Source organism: Meriones unguiculatus, chromosome 11, assembly GCF_030254825.1.
Source record: "Meriones unguiculatus strain TT.TT164.6M chromosome 11, Bangor_MerUng_6.1, whole genome shotgun sequence".
In the NCBI taxonomy this organism is placed as follows: Eukaryota; Metazoa; Chordata; class Mammalia; order Rodentia; family Muridae; genus Meriones; species Meriones unguiculatus.
In genome coordinates, this window is record NC_083359.1 from 30,924,956 (window position 1) to 30,940,235 (window position 15,280).

General features: G+C 39.1%; 1 long non-coding RNA gene across 1 annotated transcript in view; it reads left to right on the top strand.

Moving 5' to 3' along the window:
* Positions 1-14,224, top strand: part of LOC132646521 (uncharacterized) — a 613,231-nt gene extending 599,007 nt beyond the window's left edge. The window contains exon 3 of the long non-coding RNA XR_009584820.1: positions 14,080-14,224. This is a non-coding gene — a long non-coding RNA (uncharacterized LOC132646521). The remainder of the gene's footprint in view (positions 1-14,079) is intronic.
* Positions 14,225-15,280: the final 1,056 nt, after the last annotated feature.

Below are 15,280 nucleotides of genomic sequence, written 5' to 3' on the forward strand. Positions count from 1 at the left end.
GAACATAATTGGCCTGAATTTAAAATCGGTGTCTTTAGCAATGAAATTTGAAAGGTATACCAAAGATATGAAGGTTTTAAAAGTACAGGAGCTCCAAAAGGAGACCAACAGAGCCAAAAAACTGAGACCTGGGAGCCCTGCAGACACTGATACCTGAACCAAGGACCCAAAACTCCTGCTCAGATGTAGCCCCATAGACTCAGTCTCCAAGTGGGTTCCCTAAGGGAAGCAGGGGCTTTCTCTGGCATGAACTCAGTGATAGTCTCTCTGATCACTTCCCTCTGGGGAGTGCAGCCACGCCAGGCCACAAAGAAAGACAATTCAGCCAGTCCTGATTATACCTGATAGGCTAGGGTCAGATGGAAGGGGAGGAAGACCTCACCTATTAGTGGACTAGGTGAGGGGCATAGGGGGAGAACAGGGAGGAGGGTGGGATTGGGAGGGGATGAGGGAAGGGGACACAGCCAGAATATGAATTAAATAAATTGTAACAAATGATAATTATAAAATATTTTTAAAAAGTCACAAGACAGTACACAAGCATATACCTTATATGGCTAAATTATGAATTGGTCACTTAAGTTAACTCATCTAAGTCGTGTTTACCAGTCAAGAAATAGTGGCTTGGTGTCTTGATAGAATTAGACACCACCCAAAGGATGGTGCTTCCATGGCTTTTTCAACATGTGCATTTGTATGTCAAAGGGTATGAAATAATAGAAGCATGTTAAATAAATTGGTGAACAAGAGAAAATAACTAATTATTGAATTTGAAAACATGAAGTTTGGAGAAACACATTTTTGGTTTATTAACTGCAAACAGTTGAAAAATGGTGATTTCACCAAGTTTTGGACAACAATTTTTTTTTTTAACTATTTCTTATGATAAAAGACTAACCCTCCCTGCTTAAGGCCTCACTGAATCTCTAAAATAATTTGCCATTCCAAACACAGTTTTCCACTACCTGTTTTCCCCGGAAGTACAAAGTTAGCATCTATTTAAGTACCCAATGTGTGGTGGTTGCTTTACATGTAATGTTGCCAAAAATTAGAATCATCTGAATGGGAAGTTACACCCGAAGAATTGTTTTGAGTGTTTAAATGGACATAGGAAGAGCCACCTGGTGTGTTATGCCACCTTGTGGTCACAGCTCAGATCAGACAAGGATGGCAGAAGGAAGATTATTCTTTCCTTTTCTGGAACTCCCTTTTGCTATCCAGTTGAATGACTCTGTTGATGAGGCTGATTCTCCTAATAACAGAATCAAAATTTCCAGGCCTGCATCATTGACTATAGACAGCAGTGCTCCAGGAATCTTCCATGTTTTCAGTGCCATATACAGACTCTGGAGACACTCAGCCTCCTACACTGATGGAGCAACATATCGTGAGCTGCTGAAATATGAATCAGCCACTATCCAACTCCTCTGAATGCTGGGACACCCAGATCAAGGATGACTAACAAGTTCTCAGCTCTCACATGTGAGACACCTGTCCTTACTATTTTAAGATAAATTAATTTAATGAACTCTTTATATATATATATATATGTACATATATATATACATAAATATGCATATATCTATATGTATTTATTCATCCTACCAATTATTTTTTTTCTAGAGAGCCCTGACTAATTCAGAATGTTTGACGACTATGTTTTATTAGTGAACTTACCAATACACTATGTTCAAATATAAGTAAAACATATAGTCACGTTCACAAATGGCAGAGAGGAACAAAAGATCAAATGAAAAGATTGCATCTACAATTAAGTGTTATTAACATAGCACAACTCAAGTCCATTGCTTTGGTTGCTACAGAAGTTTGTGCAAAAGATATTTGTTTGAATTAAATTGAGTTGTTTTGTTTTGGTTGTTAGAGTTCATATTGAAAGTGTAAATCTGTTCCTTCTCAACAGTTTGCATCTCTTTTACTACCACCCATAGCTTTTACTTAAGTTGAAATGCTTATCGAAAAGTTAAAGAGAGATTAAAAAGTAAAACTCATAAAAATTGTAGAAACTAGTAAGGCACAATGGGGAAAAATCCCTGTTTAGGAAGGTAATTTTAAAGACAAAAGTATTGACCATCTACCTACTGGTTCAAATCAAATCAAATGAGGATGAAGAAAGCTTGTGTAAAAGCCATATTTAACTGGTCGGCTGCTTTCTCAAAAGGCTTAGGCCCTGGCTGAGAACTCTTCTGACAAATGTCCTCCATTCCCACACTGAGTCATCCTGACTCTTATACACTGATAGTGTATTCTCACACCTCAGTGATATATATATATATATATATACCCACTGTTATTCTGCAAACCTCTGCAGTAAATCTAGCCATAAGAATCTTATATGCCAAGATAGACTAAAAGTCTTTATAATGTAAATGTGGTTTAGTGCCCCATCTATCATAAAAATGTAGGCAGCTGCCTATAGCTTGTGCACACAGGGGTCCTTTCCAGGGTTTATGGCTATAAACTAAAGAGTAATTATCACCCATAATTTGGATGAGTAAAATATAGTGAGAGAATAAAAATCTGGGTCTATTTACAGATAACTAGATCCATTTAGTGGCCAGGAAACAAGGCAATAAAAGCTGTCAGTGACAAATATTCATTCATTTCCCAACTGTGGCAATACAGAAACAAGACAAAAAGCCCAAAGCTAATGCTGAATGCAAGTGTAGTGAAGGGACACTGATTGGGGGATCTTCAGAAGCCAGACAGACAAGGAGTCGATCGGCAGTTAAGCCAGGGGCAACCCTTGCTCATTTTTCTATTCTGCTGAGCCTTCCAGGTCACTTCAGGCAAAGGCAAACTAGATTCTCTACCCGTGGACTTCTTTTCTCCATCGTGCCCTCCCTCTAGTCCTCTGGACAGCACGCCCAAGCCTTTTTCTCTGTCCTGCAGCAAGATGACAGTCATAGTCACTGTGGACTCCCAGGGCTCATTCATATCTTTGGAATTTCCTCTGACTTTTCAGATCCTTCTTCAAACCCACATTGCTGAAAAGCCTTGCTATTCAGAACCTCTATGTCTTAAGGTTCATGTTTTCTTGTTTGTTTTTTTTTATCTCCATGTCAAAATCTCTTCCTCATATGCTTCCATATTCATCCACTTTGCTTTCTTTTTTCTGTTTCTCTAGAATATAAACTTTGTACATGTGGTTTAAAGTTTTATTAATGTTTCTTTTACAAATGTGGGTGCCTTGTATTTGGGGCATAGATGCTCAGGATTGTGATGTCTTCCTGGTGGAATTTTCCCTTGATGAGTATGAAGTGTCCTTCTCTGTCTCTTTTTACTAATTTTGGTTAAAAATCTATTTTATTAGATATTAGAATGGCTATTCCTGGTTGCTTCTTGGGTCCATTTGATTGGAAAACCATCTTCCAGCCCCTTTACTCACAGGTAATGTCTATCTTTGTGACTTACGTATGTTTCTTGTATGCAACAGATTGTTGGGTCTTCTTTACACATCCATTCTGTTAGTCTGTGTCTTTTTATTGGAGAATTGAGTACATTGATGTTGAGAGAGATTTATGACCATTGGCTGTTAGATACTTTGATTTTGATGTTAGCTATGGTAGTGTGTTTGTGTGCTTGGCTACTTTTTGTTTTGCTGTAATGAGGTTATTTATTTCCTGTGTTTTCTTGAAAGTAGTTTTCTTGGGTTGTATTTTTCCTTCTAATATCTTCTGTAATGCTGGATTTGTGTGTAGGTATTGTTGAAATTTGTTTTTGTTGTTGAATATGTTGTTTTCTTTGTCTATGAGGACTGAGAGTTTTGCTGGGTACAGTAGCCTGGGCTGACATCTGTGTTCTCTTAGGGTCTGCCTGATACCTGTCCAGGCCCTTCTGGTTTTCATAGTCTCTCTTGAGAAGTCAGGTGTGATTCTGATGGGTTTGCCATTATATGTTACTTGGCCTTTTTCCCTTGCAGCTTTTAGTATTTTGTTGTTGTTGTTGTTCTGTATACTTACTGTTTTGATATTATGTGGCAGGAGGATTTTATGTTCTAATATATTAGGTGTTCTGTAGGCCTGTTGTATTAAGTTGGGAAAATTTTCTTCAATGATTTTGTTGAAAATATTTTCTGAGCCTTGGAGGAGTGAATCTTATTTTTCCTCTATTCCTATTATTCTTAGGTTTTGTCTTTTTATGTTGTCTTGAATTTCTTGGATGGTTTGTGTCAGGAATTTTTTTTTTCAATGCAGTTTATTCAGGAACATTGAACAATCCTCGGACCCTGGGGAAAGCCAGCCCACAGCTTAAATAGCCTCTGGGTAGCCAACCCAGGCGTGCCACGGGGGCAATGCAGATAGGTCCACATACATGGAAGCAAGCCAGATCCTCGGCCTTACCCAAATGTGGAGTTGTTCGTGACAGAGAGCACTCACCATCGGGAAGGTGGAAGGCGGAAACCAGCTCCATCTTTAAGGCATAGCATTCTGCAGCTCTCTACAGTTCCCCCTTTTTGTTTTAGACGCATCAGGCAAGAGTAGATCTGATCTCTGATATTAGAAATAAATTGGGACTTTGTACAGATGTTCATTTAGGTGTCATCCACCCAAAGAGCATCAAGATTTATTATTTTCTTTGATGGATACATCGATTTCTTCCATTGTATTTTCCATACCTGAGATTCTTTCTTCCATCTCTTGTAGTCTGTTGGTTATGCTTGCCTCTGTAGTTCCTGTTTTCTTTCCTAGGTTCTCCCTCTCCATGATTTCCTCCTCTGTTTGTGTTTTCTTTAATTTTTCCAATTCTATCTTCAGATCTTGAAATGTTTTGTTGGTTTCCTTCACCTGTCTGACTGTATTTTCCTGTTTTTCCTTCAATTCCTTCACCTGTTTGTTTGAACATTCCTTTTCTTTCAGTGATTTAATCATTTCCTCTCTGAAAGCCACAAACTGTTTGGCTGCAACTTCCTCTATTTCTTTACAGATGGCCATAATATGTTTTACTATATCTTCCTCTAATTCTTTATCCAATTTATTTGTTTTCTCCATTAACCTCTTCATTAGCATAGGTGTAAGGTCATCTTCTTGAATTTCACTTTTGTTAGGGTATCCAGGGCTACTTGCCCCTGGATAACTTGGTTCTGGGGATGCCACATTGCTTTGCCTCTTGTTGGTTGTGCTTTTTTTTTTTTTTTTTTTATTTATTTATTTTTTTCAATGCAGTTTATTCAGGAACATTGAACAATCCTCGGACCCCGGGGAAAGCCAGCCCACAGCTTAAATAGCCTCTGGGTAGCCAACCCAGGCGTGCCACGGGGGCAATGCAGATAGGTCCACATACATGGAAGCAAGCCAGATCCTCGGCCTTAGCCAAATGTGGAGTTGTTCGTGACAGAGAGCACTCACCATCGGGAAGGTGGGAGGTGGAAACCAGCTCCATCTTTAAGGCATAGCATTCCGCAGCTCTCTACAGTTTCCCCTTTTTGTTTTAGACACATCAGGCAAGAGTAGAGGTCTGATCTCTGATATTAGAAATAAATTGGGACTTTGTACAGATGTTCATTTAGGTGTCATCCACCCAAAGAGCACCAGACCGTCCGATACCTTTTTCTCAGAGGCGGGACCTGGGGCATCAACCCGCATGCAATCAGACATGCTCTTCTCTGGGTCCAAAGCAGCTGACCCTGAGTGCAGTGCTTAGCCTCGCATCCTGAGCGTATCATTTTAGCTTTTTATGGTATCCGTTGGTTGTGCTTTTTCACTGGCCTCTACCCATCTGGCTGTCTCAGGTGTTGTCTATTAAATAATTAATTTCTGGTGCCTGCTGGGTCCTGGGTGGGGAGAATCCACTTGGCGGTGTTCTGAAGGAGATCTCCTCAGCTTTTTGGGTATGGTCAACTCTATGGTGGTGCTTCTCAGGAATTGTCAAAGTTCACCTCAGGCATATGAACCTGTGTGATGATTGGTGTTCAGGAAGGCCCTCCTCTTATCAGGAGAAGTTCTGAGGATGGCTGCCCTGCTGCTGGGTTTCTTGCTCTGAATTTAATGAGCTGCAGCTGTTGCTCTTAAGGTGTAATTGCTGGATGTAGCCCTTGAAGAACCAGGGAATCCCACAGTTTTGTCAGTTTAGCTAGGGATAACTGGTCACACCTTGGAGCAGTATCTGAGGGCTGCTCTAATGGCTCTCAGGCTTTTGTAGGTCTAAGGATGCAGCTGTGTGCTTCAGTGCCGTAGCGGTAATCAATGACAGGTGAGCACAGCACTTATGCCTGCAGTAGAAGGCTAGAGCCTAGAGCCTGCGTAAATCCAGAAAGTCTTCTGGAGCTGGGCATCCTGAGCTTTGGACCTGATGATCCTCCTCCTATGGGGTTTCCTCCCGACAGGGACACCCAGACTGTGCTCTGGGGACCGCCGTTCTGTCTGGGAAGGCAGTACAACATACAAGCACAGATGCGTGTGGCTCTGCATTGATGGAGATTGGGTGCCTGGTCGTCTGCTGGAACTAGGTAACTTTTCCCAAGAACTTTGCAGGGCTGGGGAGTCAGCTGAGTGCTCTGAGATCAGACATGCTGTTTCCCTCCCTGTGGGTTTGCATCCAACAGAGAAACCCAGTCTCTGGTGTCCTGGGGCTCACAGTTCTATCTGGGGCAGTGAGTCAGGTGCACAGTGCTGGAGCCTGTGTGCTCAGCTCTGGGCTGGCTGCTGGGTGCCTGCCGGACCTCGGTTCTTTCTCGGGTCTGGGTGACCTGAGATTGGTCCCGATCGTTTCCTCCAACATGGGGTTAACTTCTTGACTGGAAACCCCAGACTCTGATGTTGTGGGGCCCACAGTTCAGGGCCAGTGATCCCAGTTCTAGGACAGTGATCAGAGCAAGCTGGTGTGTGGCTCTGGGCTGGTGACCAAGTGCCTGGTGAAGCTGATTGAATCCCACACTGTGGGGTATCCTTTCACCTGGGAAACACAATCACTGTGTTTTAGGACGCAGAGTTCTGACTACTGGTCACTGTGCTGATCCTGCTGTGCTGCTGGTCAGAAACAGTGTCCTCCCAGCACCACCGCCATCTTGAATATCCCCCACCATAAAGTATCTTAATAATACTGTCTTACTCAGGGAAATGCAAAACACCTGAAGTTAGTATTTCTTAAATTATACTCCAAAATCACTGTTGTCTCGGTTCCTAGAGAGGTATTTTTTAAGTATCAAATGAGTAAATATATTCTGTGATTAAAAATAATTGAAGATGAATAATAAAATGTGGCAATTAAATTTGTTTTGAGACATTAGAAAAAATGAAATTTTGTGTAAATTCACCCCAAATTGTGAGGCCATATGATGTTTACTAAATGTTGTCTTCCTGTATTTTCAGGGTCTTTTATATTTATTAGAATGCTTAAGGCTAAGTTGAATTTTGAGCATCAAATGAGGCAGCAAGTGAATCAGAAAATTTTAAAGAATTAATGACTGCATTTAAGTACCACTTTCAAGGATCTTTATTTAAGTAAAAATGTCATTTTTCCTACTTTACCAATAATAAGTGATAATTGACATCATTTTTCCAATTGATGTTCCCACCCCTCCATTAAAAGTATATAAATGTCTAGTAGCATTTTCTTATTTGCTTTTTATTTGAAAGAGCTTTTAGGGGAATATTGCTTAAGTCCAAGGGAACTCTGTAAAATGCAGAGTGAACATTTAAAAACTATGTCCTCTGTATCCAAAATGTAGCTTATCAAAACAGTTATTAACCAACCTGCTGTGTTCTAATATTTCTGAATGGCATGGATTTATTTAATCTGAGAAATGTACACCAAATGAAGATTGGAATGGTAGAGTATGGAGAAGATATAATCACAGCATGTGGGCAAAAATATAATTCGTTTATGTAAGAACTGAATGACTAAGCATTTAGATTTACCAAAAAAAAAAAAAAAAAAAAAGGCCAAAGATCAATGTGCCCAAGTTCTCTTCCCCCTTCTCTGCCTTCTCCTATTTGTTTTTATTTATCACTCAGATTGCATAATTTTCCCACATGTATTGCTATGTCCACTCATTTACATACTTTCTTCCTAAATGGGAGGGGCACAAAGTAATTTGTTTCTGAAACAGAAACTAAAATTTTCTGCTTATGGAATTTAAATTATGATTAAAAAAACCCCACAAAAACCAAGCTGTAAGAAAATGCCATTCATGCCACATCATCACAGTAGTGCTTGAAGGAGAGGAGTCATTTTCAGCAAACATTTGGAGCCTATTTGCCCAATTAAAATATCTGTTTTGTTTTGTATTTGTAGCCTCAGGGTAGAATCCAAAATTACTTTTGTTTGGTTTTCATTCTGTGTCTTTTGTAGTTTGCCCAACAATGATGTTCTGTGAAAGTCTTTATTTTCTTTTCTAACTCCCATTAGTATTGATTTTTTTTCTTCCTCTATTATTTTCTCTCTTTAACTTCTGCATCTGTTGAGATAATTAGGCTACAATAATAATCCGCATCACAATAATTATTTGATAGTTATTCTTCATGGATATTTCTGTTACATATGCTTATGATCTATACAAAGGGAACCTGCCACCTCTCTTGTTGACCTTATCTTTTGATCTTTTTGATTTATTGGTGAAAGAAGCATGGTTTTGCTTAAGTTAAAGACAAGGTAGCTGTGGTAGAAGACCATGTGATATCCATCAAACAAACCTTCTAGCTAATGAACCACTGTCATAAATGGCTCCAAAAATTGCCAGAAGAGAACGATGTGGGATTCTGAAACAGTACCATGATTGACTACAACGAAGAGGTCAAAGTGCTGCAGTATCATGAAAACACCATTCACATTAATTCTGAAAAAAACCTTAATTAATATGTTATTCAGCCAGGTGCAAGTTGTTTTTTTCCCAAAACATTATTTGGATATAAATTCCTTTTGAGTAAGTGGACAAGTCATTTCCTTTGGAGAAATTTAGGTTTTCATATTCATAAAATAAAAAGTGAGCTATTGGTGTGGATTTGTTTCAAAGGTTAAATTAAACTATAAATTCAAAACTGTTAGCACAGTCCATAGTATACAACAAGCATTAGTAATTACCAACTCCGATTTACATTACATATAAAATATCCTGGACAATATGAAAAATACAAAAATATATGAGTCTGGCCTTGCCCTCAAAATTTTCTCAATATGGTTGGGAAATAAAATATATTGTAAAACACAAAACAGCAATCCATATATAATTAAGTGCCCAATTACGTGGTAGAAATACATGTGTATAATTGATTTTGCAACAGTTCAGCCTGAAATACCTCACTGCAGAATGGAGCATATCTTGATGTCTTCAAGACATTCCTGTTCTCAAGCATCAAGAATCATTTACATTCCTTTCTTCTGGCTTTTTGCAAGCCCTTGCAGGTATACCTTTTCAACAGTGTTATTTAGAAACTGCCACCTTTTTCTCTAAAAATCCTGCTGGTTTATAAAAGGAATGCCGTCTGCAAAAGCTAAATGTTGATAGTGTTTAAAACTTTAATGAGATGACTGTATCTATCGTTGATTATACTAAAAATAGTAATTTTAATTGTCTCTATAGAACTCAAGAAAAAGTAGCTCCCGTTTTAAATAAAAATAAAACTGACAAGTAAAGTTTCACTCTTTCACTTGTGTTTTCAGCTAAGGCTTTGCCTCTGTCTGCTGTATCACAACCTCTTATATGAGTATGTGGCACATGTTTCATCGGTAGAAGTTGTTAAATGTTTTTCTAAATTCCTGAAGAAGCTATTTGTATTGTATGAGGAAGAACTTCCTGGCTATTGGAAGCTCAATTTTGGTTTAATGATGCACAAGACTGACTTGACGAAGGAAAGGAACCCGAGTAAGATGACCAAAGGGACTCGTGAGACACATTTAAAATAACCAGCACTTGGTGCTACTGTTGTATTGTTTAATGATATAACTGAGAACTACTGGAACCATTTGCTGCTTTCACAGAGCAATGGAGATCTGCACTTTCTCTCCTTCCCCTGCAGCCTTCTTGTCCATACTCTCTTACTTTCTGAGATGAAATTTCCCTCAATCACTCTTGAAAGCAGGTCTAATTCTTCTTGGTTTTGAGGAATTTTGTATTTTGATGGTTTTTTGTTTGTTTGTTTGTTTGTTTTTCGCCTTGAAAAAGCCATTGTTTTTTCTTATTCTTTTTTTCTTTGTGTGTGTGTGTATGTAAATATGTACATATGTATATGTCATTACATTTCCTTATACCTTCACCCTCACCATAAAACTCTGCAGGCCTGCCTGCACTTTCCTATCCCTCACATTCCCTACCATTATTCCCAGTATTTAGCTCTCCATTTCTTACTTTCACAGAGTATTTTTACATTATTTATTTGATAACTTCCTTATTTTGTTACTATTGTTAACTGTTTGTATTACCATAGCTTGGGGATAATGACTTCTTAAATATAGTGAGTGTATTGTGTCAGCCATCACTATATCACAGAATTTCAGTAATTATTTTTAAAATGAACCTCCCTTATTAGTGGACTGGGAAAGGGGAATGGGAGGAGAAGAGGGAGGGAGGGCGAGGTTGGGAGGTGGCTACATCTGGGATACAAAGTGAATAAATTGTAATAAATTTTAAAAAAAAATTAATAAAGACAAAAACTGGACAACATTTTTGGTTGGAAGTCTATTTTATTAGATAGTAGAATGGCCACTCTAGCTTATGCAGAAGTTAGGTACAGTGATTGCTAAAATTATAATAATAAATGAAGAGTTTTCAAAAACATGTTATTGTTTAATTAAATTCCCTTTGTCTTTTTCCAAAGAGAAGCAGATATTCTTCTTTTACACTAAGATCCTATAGTATATGGCTCTAATCTAACAGATGATTAATAGTAACATTTAAATTTAAGCATAATATAATCAGACTTTAGAAGCATGAAAGAATGCAATTCAGTTTCCATGCCTTATCATATACTAAGGATCCAACAGTGATGTCTAACTTTGTACATGCATTCCCAGATCTGTACGATTTTTGGTTCTTTTAATGCAGCGCTATTGTATGACTGCAGTATGACTGTTTTCAGACCAGGAGCATTCATTGAAAGTCATGTAGCTAAGTCGAGTCCAAGAATATGAATATATCCAATATAGGAAGTTTATTTGTGAGAAACTTAGCAATGGAATCAGCAATTCACCCTACAATGAGTATAGGACACTGTCCCCCTGTGTGTAACACCTGAAGCAAATCATCCCTAACACTTCCTTCTTTCTGCTGGTTAAGGCATAAGACAATTTTGTGTCATGCCTGAACCATCAGAGTGAGGTGCAGGCCCATCCAAAGACCAGCATCACCTTCTCTCCTCTCTTCCTGCATCCCTCCCATCCTCCTCCCACTGTCAGAACAGCAGAACTGTCATCTGAGTAGTTGATACTGTGCAAGGGACTGTGAAAATGTCTTCTCCTCCCTCTCTCTTTGACTAGAAATTTAGTTGAAACACACAGTTTCCATAGCAGATCATGCAAATCTACTTTTCAAACCATTGAAGAGTGTGATATATTTAATTGGCCATGCTCAAAACGTTAGACCCAATGGATTTTATTCCTAGAAAAGCACCCTTTTGTTTATTTGTTTTTGTTTTTGGAGACAGGGTTTCTCTGTGTAGTTTTGTCTGTCCTGGACTTGCTATGTAGTCCTGACTGGCCTCAAACTCACAGAGATCCACCTGTCTCAGCCTCCTTGAGTGATGGGATCACAGGCATACATCACTGTGCCCAGCTAGGAAATACTTTTTTAAATGATCTTAAGATGGCTGTTGCATATGTTCAATAGATAGAAGTAACTTACTTTGAAAAAAAAAAGATGTTAGAGATTCCTAAACATGTTGTTTTGCCAGATTAGTTTTATGGCATAGTAAAAATGGAGAGAGGAGAATGATACTATAATACATACACACATATGTGTATGAATATTTATGTTTGTGCATATATATAATATATTATTCTGTGGACACAAAATGGTCCATTTGAAAATGCACCATCTTATTAGCATGCCAGCTTAGCTGATCCCAAGAGAAGTCTGTTTCTTTGTTCAGTTAAATTTTTTTTTTAAACTGGTGTGCAAGCAAGTCGGATAGAAAAGACGTGTATTATTTCAGAGGGTCCCTAGCACTTCCCTGACCTACCACTCATAAGGCAGATTTCACATTCAGTACAAGGATTTTTGCTTATTAAACCATGTTTTTTGGGGAAGAACATTATCCAGCAAAGCAGGTGATCACCCTCTTTGCGTGGTAATAAATGCAGAGATTCATGTGCGCACAAACATGGGGGTGATTTTTATGAGGATGACTGAAGTCTGAGTGCATCAATCTAAGCAGTGTATTTACGCCGTTTCCTAAAAGGGTCTGGGATGTTGAAGAAGAGGAAGGGGAAAGAATCAAAGATCCAGAAGAAAGGAAGGAGGACTGTGAATTGCCATCTTCTGGGCACGATAGAGACATGACATTTAGGATGTCACAGTTACCTCCCCTGAGCCAGAATGGGGAAAGGCTTGAGGAGCCCTGTGCTTCCTGAGGAACTATTGGTTATTTATGGATTTTAGGGATGGGTACTCATCTTAGCTACGTTAATGCAGATGAACCCACAGTGATAAAACATGTTCGAGTTCCAAACCCTTATTCACACACCTTTATGGTTCTGTATATACACAGGAAGTAAAACAGAGACTAAGGAGACATTCATGTGATAAAGCCACTTGTAAGGGAGGAAGGCAGAGACCAGAATGAGAAAGGTAACAGTGTATGGAGGATGAAAGTGAATGAAATGTGTTATGTACACATATGACACTGTCAAAGAACAACTATATTAAAAAATATCTTATACTGACATATTATATTCAGTGGATTATATAAAAACACATTAAACCAAAACACTTTAAGAGTAGCTTACGAATTAAGTATAAGTTAGCTGAGACATTTCAGTAAGAAGCCCAATAGCATCCAAGGGAGAGTAACTATTATTTTCATTCCTTTAGTTCTCCAATCTGTTTGTGAATTGCACATTAAGGTAACTTCTGTTCAACAAAGCAGAAAGATACAATGAGGGTTTTCTCACTGTCGCAGAACTGGATACTTTAAGCTCTTGCCTCTGCTTTTCCTATAACCTCTTTTCAATAGGTGGCTGACAGTGACCTACCTCGGCTAATCACTGTAGTTCCTCCTGCTCTGTGACTGGGAAGTGTCTCAGGGTGTCTGTTGCTGTGAAGAGGCACCTTGACCACAGCAACTCTTTTGAAGGAAAACAGTTACACGTTGCACGGGGTTGGCTTTAGAGTTTCAGTGGTTTAGTCTGTTATCATCATGGTGGGAAGCAGGTTGACATGAAGGTGGACATGCTGAGAGTTCTACATCTGGATCAGCAGGCAGTAGAAAGAGGGAGTGACACTGGGCCTGAGGAGCATTGGAGAACTCAAAGCCCACCCTCGCTGACACACTTCCTTCAATAAGGTCACACCTTGTAATAGTGCCACTCTCTATGCTCCAGTGGGGGTGACTTTTATTTAAGCAACCACAAGGGTTTTGGACTTCTGGGCATTTTAAATCCTTGCCTTGTTAAGGGAATCGGGAGCTTCCCCACACAGTAATGAACCTCATTTACAGTCACATTCCTCCTCGTTTGCAGAAGCTTCATGCTTATGAGGTGATGCTGTGCCCAGCTATACCCTCCTTCCAAGAAAAGCATAACCCAGCTTGCTCCTTTGTCTTTGTAACTAAACAGAACTAGCCCTCCATAAAAATGCATCCAACGATACTGCTCAGATTCTGCTGCTCCCCTCACACCCACAGGCCCTTTATCAAATGAAAAGGAAGCAACAGCCTTGGTCACAGATTCTCAAAATGACTCTCAACTTGTCCTTGCCTAAAGTGAGACTCAATGCTTTTTTTCCCCTTTTACATAACTTGAGTGTGTTTTGGCCTCCTTGCCCTGTCTCCATGTTCTGTAAGTTGACTGTTAGAACAAGAAGTTTCTGTTTTATATTCCTAAGCACACAATATCTGAGGTAAGTGCAAGGTGACTTTGCTGTAACTCAGCAGGCTTTTCAAAAAACTGTTCTCTTTTCTCCCATTCTAGGTACTGAGAACACTATCATTACGGGCTGAAAGGTGAAAGTACTTAGATAAGAAAATAGCAGACAGGGACCCCAAAGAAGTTTAAGCAACCCTGGACTGCAGGATATCCTGTCCTGGTTCCAATCATCAGAAAAAGGTGTTCTTTATCACAGGTAGGTCCTTCAACGCACATTTAACATTTGTTTAGACATGGCTTTTTCACAGGAAAATTTTATTTTTGCTCATCTTCGAAAAGTAAAACCATGCTTAATTTCTAGGAGATGACTTCCTCATAGCTCTCTTTATTAAAATAATTTGTTAGTACATGATGAGTACTTATTGTGGCTATATTCTGCAGGAAATTTGCAGGTGATTTCTTATCTTTATTTGCTTCTAAAGAGAGCACGTTTACAATGATGTACTCTGATTCTAGCCACTGATTCAACTGCATGCTTCTAGCCACTGAAACTCTCTGGATGCCAAAATTCTGATTTCCTAAGAAGGGATGAAGGCGTCCTTTTATGCAAGAAGACTCAGACATATTTAAGGTGATGCACAAGAGATAGCAACAATTGTTATTTACTCCTGTCATATCTTTTCCTTAAGGAAGACAACCTCAGTCTCATGGAAGGTTAGTTAGTTTACTTCTTTTTGTGTTCAAGCTTGCAGGAAAGCCTTTGTTCTGAAACTACTTCTCCTAAAAGTATGTTACTGAGTTAATCCATGTGAAGGATATAGCCATTTTACTGTGGTATTTTTTTTTCAATGCAGTTTATTCAGGAACCTTGAACAATCATCGGACCCTGGGGAAAGCCAGCCCACAGCTTAAATAGCCTCTGGGTAGCCAACCCCAGCGTGCCATGTGGGCAATGCAGATAGGTCCACATACATGGAAGCAAGCCAGATCCTCGGCCTTAGCCAAATGTGGAATTGTTTGTGACAGAGAGTACTCACCATCGGGAAGGTGGAAGGCGGAAACCAGCTCCATCTTTAAGGCATAGCATTACGCAGCTCTCTACAGTTCCCCCTTTTTGTTTTAGACGCATCAGGCAAGAGTAGAGGTCTGATATTTTATGTTATTCTCTTGTTCCCCCTTCTTGGAGATTTCCTGACAAATTTGAAAATTGCCAGAAATTATAGGTCTATGATCTTTAAAAATAAAATGAGACTTAGAGTCTATTGAATGAGAAAAGTAAGCCTTCAGGATGTAAAAGAATCCCCAA